An 8,613-nucleotide genomic window follows, 5' to 3' on the forward strand; every position below is an offset into this window, starting at 1 on the left:
TGTCCGATCTGAAAGCTCGGATGTTACATCCACTTTGGTTTTCAATCATGTGCTTGAATTTGTAGAACACACTAACCACTTTGGACTTCAATTTCATAAGATAAATCTAACACATTCTTGTATAATCATCTATGAAAGCAATATAATACTTACTTCCATGAAGAAAAAAGTTCTTTTTGGACCAGATACATCAGTGTAAATAAGTTGTAGCTAAGCAGTAACACTCCAAGTAGCTTGTTTGAAAGTAAGTCTCCCTTGTTTACCATAATAGCACGCCTTACAACTTGGTAACTCGGAGTCAATTTGTGGCAGATCAAGAGCTAACTCGGAGTCAATTTGTGGCAGATCAAGAGCTAACTTACTTCCATGATGAAAATAACCTAGTATCTTGTGCCATAATTGCACATTCGTTGTTGTAGCTAGATATGCCACTTGTTGCTTCTCCATTGGATCAAGTGAGAAACTCTTGCCTTTCATTTCAATTCTTAAGACATCACTGTTGCTATTGTCCTTGATCACGCACATCTTGTTCTCAATGACAACTTTGAATCCCTTCTCAACTAGTTGCCTAACACTTACTAGGTTCTGATCAGTATCAGGTACATATAAAACATTAGAAATAAGTTTTATACCTGTACGACTTTCGATGGCAACCATTCCTTTTCCCTCGACCGTAAGGTAATCACCATTGCCAATTCTGACCTTTGATTTTCGCGATCTTTCCAGCTCTTTGAAAGGTTCTTGATCCTCCAACTTTCAGCGGAAGCATCCGTTTTGCTCGAAGAGCAAGATGCAACAAACAATTGTTCTTCCTCCTGCTTGCTAACAACTTGAGCATCATCCTTTTGGTGGAAATTCCTTTTGCAAAATTTTTCATGGTGCCCAAGCTCATTACACTTCCTACATGCACTTCACATCAGATCTTCTCCAACATTTGAAAGGAGGATGACCCTTAATGTCGCAACGCTTACAAGGACGAAATTCTTTGCTTTTCTCTCCTTTGCTGCTACCAACATTTGAATCTCGTTTGTCGAGACTTTTCTTCATAAACTTCTTCTTCTTATCCTTCTCTCCTTGATACTTAGCTTATAATTCCCTTTCCACGGATATTTCATTCCTCATCAACCTCTTTTGCTCTTGAGCCTGTAAAGCCTTACATAGCTACGCCAAGGTGACTTTTGACAGATCTTTGGTAGCCTCCAAGGATGAAATGGTGGCATAAAATCTGTTAGGAAAAGTCACAAGCATTTTATGAATGATTTTAGTCTAAAAAATCCTAGCCAAGCAACCTTATTCTATTTGCAAGCCTAAGAAGCTCATCTGTGTACTATGTAAGAGTCTCTGAATCCTTCATCCTTCATCCTCTGCATCTCAAATTCTCTGACCAAGTTCAGCATTGGTATCCCCTTCATCCTTTCATCTCCTTCATATTTGATTTTGAGAAAATTTCATATCTCAAAAGCTGATTTCTTGGTTATAACTCTTGTGAAAATATTTTGTGAGACAACAACAAACAAGGTAGCTTTTGCCTTCGACTTCCTTGTTTTCTTTTCCATATGGTTCTTAATTTGAGCCATATTAGGATTGTTTGTCTGAGGAGGGATTGCGTCCTCCTCAACAGCTTCCCATAAATCATTTGCCTCTAGGTGTGCCTCCAGTCCAGCTGGCCAAAGTTGGTAATTCTCACCATGAAACACAGGTGGTGCTAAGGATGTGAATGGTGTTTCTGAATCCATGAAAAAGGGAAGGACATGGTGTTTAAGTTTTGTTTTGTGTTACTCTCAGGTTTATCTCACAAGTCCCTCAAGAAGAAATCTCTGATACCAATTTTATGGAGTAAAAAGTCTATAAATGTAGAGAAAAGTTCATATAAGAGAAGAAAATGTGAAAAGAGAAGTTAAAATTTATTAACTGAGAAGCATTCCTTAAATACACAAATCTTGAACAGAAAAATAGAGAAATGAGAAAAACTTTCCTAGATATCAGCCACTAACCAGTAACATCTACCAACTAGAATCAAGCTCTTACAAACTTGGGAAAAAAAAGAAGTATAACAAAACACAATATAATCTACTAAAAACAAGTAAAACAGTTGTTGATGCATATGCTCAACAAGAGCACTTCATTATGCCAATCTAATCTACTAAAAAAAAGTAAAACAATTGTTGATGCATACACCCAATAAGAGCACTTCATTATGCCAATCAAAGCCAAGAAACCAACTTCGCCTAGTGGTGTCCCGAACACAAGATTTTGTTTTCACTGGAGACAAAAACACAAAGAAGGCTAAAATAAGGGAGATGCACATCAGTTTAAAACAATACTACAATATTTGAGTTACTATAACTCTTTTCATAGAGCTTCTATTCAACTATATGTTTTGCTATAGAAATTAAAAGAAAGCACGAAATTGTTGAAGTAAGAAGAAAAGATGTTATCGGATGAGTCTTCCATGGCCAAAATGCACAAACATTAAACATACCCTCATTTGAGCCCCATACAAAGCCATATTTACGTTAAGTCCCATCACGCTTTTATCCATTGAGTATTCAAAACACAAGACTAATGAATGTGAGACAGATAGAAACTACTCCCTTTAGGACCCATACCAAGTGGTAATGTTACCATTGCCATTGAGAGACATGTCCTCCCACCTAGGTTACAACTATTATAAATATTTACAATGTACCACACTACTGAATTTTTAGCAATATGCCTCACAAAACATGGTAGCAAGGCAATGCCCACTCCCTTCTTCTTTAGCAGATATGCATAACTACTTTCTCCCCTCCAAACAATCAAAACCACAGTATAGTCACTAATACAAAAAAGGGCAAAGATAACACCGCTAAATTAACTCTTATCTTAGCAACTGTTATGTAAAGTCTAAATTTAACGTTTTGAGAGAAGAACTGTTATCTTAGCTTGTATTGATAATATATCAGTTAACACTTATCTTAATGTGTGTTATCTTTGCCATAAAATTATTATGTGGTGCTTTATTTTTATTTTTTTATGAGAACGTGGTGCTTTATTAATAATAACAAATTATGTTAAAATAATTATGTTGAAAAATAACCATTTACTTGGCTAGAAATTAGGAACAAAATTCTGCAACTGAAGTACTGAACCAATAACTGTACTCGACTCAAATTTTCTGCCTCCGATTTCCACCTCCGTTCCCTCCTTTGGTTCCCACCTCTGTTCCCCCCTTCAGTTCCACCTCCGGTTCTCACCTCCGACTCTCATCTTTGATTCCCCCCCTCCGGCTCTCATCTTTGATTCCAGCAGACTTCGTGGAAACATTCTTTGGAATTCGCAAGTTCATTCTACGAAGCAAGTCGTTTTGGGAGAAACCGACAACCATAATCGCCATTGTTACCGAGAATTAAAGGTAATTCTTAATTTTCTATCCCTTTTTATTCCTAATACATTAAAAAACAAATTTTGTTGGCTTTATTGTTCAAATTTTGTTAATTTAATCAATTTTGGTAATTTAATCTTCATTTTCTGCTGCTAGTGTAGCGTTACAATGATTTCACTAATATGTAAATCTCTGTACTTAATCAGTTATTATAGTGCTGGGTGAGTACCAAACATAATGGCACATATGGCTTTCAAGACCTCGACTTACTCCTCCGATGGCCGCTTACCTTTCTTTCTATCTCCTCCCCAGGTCTCTTTCTCTCTCTTTTCACTCCTTCTCATGCTACTACTTGTATTTTTATTTATCTACTTTAATTTTTCCTTTTTGGTGCGCTTAATCTTTATAGAATTTCACTGTCATTTATATTAATTACCCATAATTTTTAATTTCCAAATTATGGAGTTAGTGGTTAAGATTAACTAATTGAAAATTTAATATTGGGTGAAAGATTGAAGTAGAAACTAGGGGTCGATTGATTTTATGGTACAACTGCACTATTGGTTTTAGTGGGTTCTCTAAAAATCTAAACTTGTAGGATGGCGCGAGAAATTCAAATCATATACTATATAACCTATGATTCAAACAATTATTGTTAAAGCATAAGTAATTCTAGTGCCAAGGTAAAAAGAAGTTTTGCTGTAAAGTGTACTATTTGATTATTATGTCTTAGTTCTGAATATTGAGTCATTAATGGATATAAGTTATGGAAGGTATGAGCGCGATTGCGCGAGAGATATTGAATTGTATAAAAAAAATGAATTGTAGAAGTTGTGAAATGTGAGCACACTCATATTGCTAGGATACAGGAAAAAATGAATATCCACATAAATTTTTTGAGAGTAATTTGTACTACAACCTCGCTAACAGTAGATTCATGTAGGATTGTGGAGTGATAAGTTATTAGATCATAAAGTTGTAGACTTGTTGGGTCATAAGATTTGGGTGGAAATTACCTTAAACTTTGATGATACTATTACAAATTTATAAACTCGTCGTGTTTTAATATTATTTTTGTTCTCTAAGGTTAAGGCAATTTAGAATAAAGTTTATCAAGAGAAACTCTATACTGGTCTGCTATTGAAACAGCAGATGTGTGAATATTTCCTTTATTTTGTTCTACAACATTTGTTTCACATTCAAAATATATATTCAGATTCTCCATCTTGGCTGCAGTTGACTACTACTCATGCATCTACTTGGTCGAGGATACTCTTTTACCAGCCCCGTCGTGTTATAGTTTTTTCCTAGTACTCACAGGCGCAAGATCTTATATTTTTGGACATACATTATATTTTTGAGTTTCGTTATAATCTGAATCATAAGAAAGAGTTTATGTCTATTCAGGAACTTATGAGTCACATGAGGATTGAAGAGGCAAACCGCATCAAGGATAATCAGGACTGTCGTTGTCAATGTTACCAAAGCTAACCTGGTGGAAACTGCTACTACTTCATCAGGATGTGATAAGTTTAAAGGTAAAGATAATAAGGTCAACAACAAAGGTAACAAGCAAGGAAAATTTAACAAACTTGATCATAAGATTCAGAAGAGCGAGGTCTGTTCTTTGCTACGTATGTGGCAAGCCTGATCATAAGGCTTACCAATGTCCTCAATGCCAAGGTTGTGTTAAAAAACCAGCACCTCTCGCTAACCTTGCTGAATCTGATGACATTGTCATTGTTGTGGTTATTGAAGTGAATCTGGTTGAGAATAGGTTTGATTGGATTTTGGACACTGGGGCTTCGAGGCATTTCTATGCAAACAAGGAGCTTCTCCATGACTTCCAGGATGCTATTGAAGGCAAGTGTATCTACTTGGGTAACTCTTCAACTGCAGGAGTGCTTGGACAATCAAAGGTCACTCTAAAACTTACCTCTGGAAAAACCCTTCCCTTTCAAATGTATTGTATGTTCCTACTATGCGTTGCAACCTAATGTCTGGTGCCTTGTTAAACAGAGCTGATTCCAAAATTATTTTTGAGGCTGACAAGGTTGTAATGACTCATGGTGTGGAGTTTGTGGGGGAAAAGATATTTAGGTGGTGGTTTATTTATTTTGAATGTTGCTTCTTCTGTTTCTCCTGGTCTTAATAAAGCTAATTTTGGTTCTCCTTATATTATCGAGTCTTTCAATTTATGGCATAATAGGTTAGGGCATGTGAATGTTGCTTTCATTAAGAGACTAAGGACCCTAGATTTAATTCCTAATCTATCCACAACAGAGTTTTTAAGTGTCCAGTTTGTGTTTAAGTAAAATTTACTAAGAAATGTTCCAAAACCATGACCCAAAGGACCTCACAACTTCTAGAGTTAGTTCATACGGACTTAGCTGACTTGCAGAACAATAGAAGTAGAGGAGGAAAATTTTGGTACATTTCCTTTGTTGATGATTACTCAAGGTACACTAAGTTATACCTTCTTAAAGCCAAAAGTGACGCAAGGGAATCTTTTATAAAGTATAAGGTTGAAGTAGAAAACCAACTTGATAGGAAAGTCAAGAGGGTTAGGTCTGATGAGAACAACTCTTTGAATGAACATTCATGACTTTACTGCCCCCTATGTACCTAAACAAAATGGTATAGCGGAACGAGAAAACATGTCTTTCAAAAATATGATGAATGTTATGCTTGTAAGTTTTGGGTTGCCTGATGATATGTGGGGGGAAGCAGTCCTTTCAGCCTGTCATGTTCTTAACCGAGTACCTCACAAAAAGTTAGATAAAACTCCTTATGAACTATGGAAGGGTCTCCTCCAAACATGACTTTACTTAGAGTGTGGGTGGGGGAGTCTAGCTAAAGTTGGGTTACCTGATTATCAGAAGTCAAACATTGGACACAAGAGTTTTGATGTTGTATTTATTGGTTATGCTCATGCTGCTTATACATTTATGACTTTGAGCGATTGGTCTATTTGTGAATACAAAGATGCTAAGTTTTTTGAACACGTTTTTTCTTTAAAAAAAGGGTGATCGATATTGCATCTATGCCTTCTTGTTCTTCTCATGCTTTTGATTTATCTACTTGTTCTACGCCTGATGTTATTTTACCTACTAGTGATATTCCTGCTGATTTGAATTTAAGTAGTACTTCACTTGACATGCATGCTAGTAGTTCTTATGCTGTAGACGAGCCTAAGAGAAATAAAAGACCTAGAGTAGCGAAACACTAGTAGAAAAACGACGATTTACGTCCCCTGATTTGCGTCGCACTAACACGAAAGTGACGCAGAAAACCTATTTGCGTCGCACATGAAGAAGAATGCGACGCACATCATGTGTAAACTAGCACCAGGATAAGCTATCTGCGTTGCATCGACCAGAAGTGCGTTGCAAAAGCTCAATGTGCGTCGGACCACGTGGCCCAAACGACGCAAATGAATATCCCTATCTGCGTCGCATCGTATTTGAGTGCGTTGCAAAAGACCAAATTGCGTCGGACATCCTGGCCCATCCGACGCACATTTGCGGCCCAACCAAATTCAGCCCACCGCGCCCCTTAACATATCCCTTAACCTAACTGATCTCTCTCAATTTCTCACTCCTCTATGCGCCGCTTCAGGTTTCCTCTCAAATTCTCACTCTCTCTCACTCTATGCGCTGCTAAGCTGCTTCACTCCTCTCAAATTCTCCAACCTAAATTCTCCCTCCCTCAACCCTCCCTACTTTCAGCGAATTCCAACGAACGAATCAAAGTACAATCTTTCAAATTCAGCGAATACCTGGGAAACGAACGAATTCCGACGAACGCTTCACAACTCTCAAATTCCTTTGCGAACAAACGAACGAATTCCTTTGCAAACGAACGAACGAATCATTTCCCAGGTATGGTTCAACGCAAACAAACGAATCTGATTTGTTTCCCAGGTATGGTTCAATGCGAACGAACAAATCAAAGTATAATCTTGTTTCCCAGGTATGATTCAATGCAAATATTTGATTTTCTACTTTAGTTTTCAGATCTGAAAATTCGTTTTTTATTTTCAGATCTGAAAAATAAAAACTTAGTTCATGCAGATGAAAAATAAAATTTTAATCATTTCTTTTTTTATTTTATTTTTTGTATCTAATTTTTTTTGTTAATTTTTTTGGCATTTTTATGTTTTATTTTCAGATATGGAATTTGTTCTCGAAGTTGTCTCCCTCAAACACATCGAAAAACGTCGCCATTACCATCTTCCTTTATTAGATTCAGTTTTAGTTTTACATTTTTTTTACATATTTACAATATAATTTGTTTTGTATACATTGTATATATTTTCTTACATTTATTTGTATCTAATATTTACATATTAATGCAAAGATTTGTTTGTATATAATATTTACATATCAATGCAAAAATATTGTGATTTTAAGTCATATTGTGGGAATATTATTTGTTTTGGAATCTTGTTTTGGAATCTTGTTTTGATTTACTAGAATGGTGAATGAAAATATACAATATGTGAGTTTGAGAGAAAAAAAAAAGCTGAAAATTAAAAAAACAATGCAAATTTTGTAATTTGCGTCGCACCTATTGCCACATGCGACGCAAATTACTGACTGCTGGGCATTTGAGAATTTGTGCGTAACTTTGGCCTGATTTGCGTTGCACATCGCTGAAGGTGCGACGCACATGCCTGATTTGCGTCGCACCCAGTGCTATGTGCGACGCAAATTCCCCTTCTATCTGGTGTTGGGGAGAGTCATCTGCGTCGCACCGTATATTACGTGCGACGCAAATAGGTAAAGGATCTACGTCATTTTCGCATACGACGCAGATCAATTTAAGGTCATTTGCATCGAGACCTGTGCAGTCGGACCCAAGTCCGACGCAAATAGGCGTCTCAGGTCCGACGCAAATCGACATTTCTCTACTAGTGAAAGGCTTTGATTATTATTTTGTAAATGCTTTTATGTCATAGAGTTCTTATGTTGACTTGTTGAGTGATGAACTAGTAATGCTTTCATGATAGAAGAGGGCCCAAAGACCTTTGAAGAGACAATGAGATCTGTGGATGCTAGTTTTTGGAAAGAGGCCATTAAGAGCGAGCTAGATTCCATAGTGTCCAATTCTACTTGGGAGTTAACTGAATTACCTAAGGGGTCAAAGACCATAGATAATAATGGATCTTTAAAAAGAAGTTGAGACCTGATGGGGCTATTGAGAGGTTTAAAGTCAGACTTGTCATTAGGGGCTTGAATCAGAGAAAA

At 36.6% G+C, this 8,613-nt stretch overlaps 1 long non-coding RNA gene across 1 annotated transcript; it reads left to right on the forward strand.

Annotated features, from left to right (window-relative positions):
• Positions 1-2,018: 2,018 nt before the first annotated feature.
• Positions 2,019-7,945, forward strand: LOC125497467 (uncharacterized). Its single transcript, XR_007274234.2, has 3 exons — positions 2,019-3,394; positions 3,571-3,676; positions 4,772-7,945. It is a non-coding gene; the product is annotated as an uncharacterized LOC125497467 (long non-coding RNA).
• The last annotated feature ends 668 nt before the right edge of the window (positions 7,946-8,613 follow it).

Source organism: Beta vulgaris, chromosome 5, assembly GCF_026745355.1.
Source record: "Beta vulgaris subsp. vulgaris cultivar EL10 chromosome 5, EL10.2, whole genome shotgun sequence".
NCBI classification, from domain to species: Eukaryota; Viridiplantae; Streptophyta; class Magnoliopsida; order Caryophyllales; family Amaranthaceae; genus Beta; species Beta vulgaris.